This window comes from Nematolebias whitei, chromosome 8 (assembly GCF_014905685.2).
Source record: "Nematolebias whitei isolate Nwh7 chromosome 8, NemWhi1, whole genome shotgun sequence".
Lineage (NCBI taxonomy): Eukaryota > Metazoa > Chordata > Actinopteri > Cyprinodontiformes > Rivulidae > Nematolebias > Nematolebias whitei.
In genome coordinates this window covers 1,471,998-1,472,873 of record NC_056505.1, presented here as the reverse complement: position 1 = coordinate 1,472,873, position 876 = coordinate 1,471,998, and the positions used below count along the sequence as shown (strand labels likewise).

The following is an 876-nucleotide window of genomic DNA, read 5'->3' as shown; positions in this document are numbered from 1 at the left end:
CATTTGGTCCTTAAAGCGTCTCCTCCTGCAGGAGAACCTCTGTCTTCATTTGGTCCTTAAAGCGTCTCCTCCTGCAGGAGAACCTCTGTCTTCATTTGGTCCTTAAAGCGTCTCCTCCTGCAGGAGAACCTCTGTCTTCATTTGGTCCTTAAAGCGTCTCCTCCTGCAGGAGAACCTCTGTCTTCATTTGGTCCTTAAAGCGTCTCCTCCTGCAGGAGAACTTCTTCACGCCCGCCGTGTTCGCAGAGATCATCTACAACAACTTCCTGTTCGACATTCCAAAGATCCTGGATCTGTGTGTTCTGTTCGGGAAGGGCAACGGGCCGCTGCTGCAGAAGATGATCGGTGAGACCTTCGGCTGTTTCTGGATTCAAACGTTTCAGCTCCTTCAGGTCACGACTTGGAACTTTATTTTTTTTAAATATTCAAATAATCAAATCTTTTAAAATGGATTTATTTATAGAGTCTCTTCAAAATATATTTTCTTTAAAATTTACTTTAGCTTTCAGCTCCTTTTGCAGCTTTTATCTGTTGCTAGCTTGTGCTAATTTTAGCTTTCAGCTCCTTTTGCAGCTTTTATCTGTTGCTAGCTTGTGCTAATTTTAGCTTTCAGCTCCTTTTGCAGCTTTTATCTGTTGGCTAGCTTGTGCTAGTTTTAGCTTTCAGCTCCTTTGCAGCTTTTATCTGTTGGCTAGCTTGTGCTAGTTTTAGCTTTCAGCTCCTTTTGCAGCTTTTATCTGTTGGCTAGCTTGTGCTAATTTTAGCTTTCAGCTCCTTTTGCAGCTTTTATCTGTTGCTAGCTTGTGCTAATTTTAGCTTTCAGCTCCTTTTGCAGCTTTTATCTGTTGGCTAGCTTGTGCTAATTTTAGCTTTCAG

The 876-nt window shown here is 42.2% G+C and overlaps 1 protein-coding gene across 1 annotated transcript in view; it reads left to right on the top strand.

Annotated features, from left to right (window-relative positions):
- The window catches only part of ascc2 (activating signal cointegrator 1 complex subunit 2), a 24,152-nt gene that overhangs the window by 2,205 nt on the left and 21,071 nt on the right, over nt 1–876 (top strand). The gene's annotated exons all lie outside the window — the stretch shown is intronic.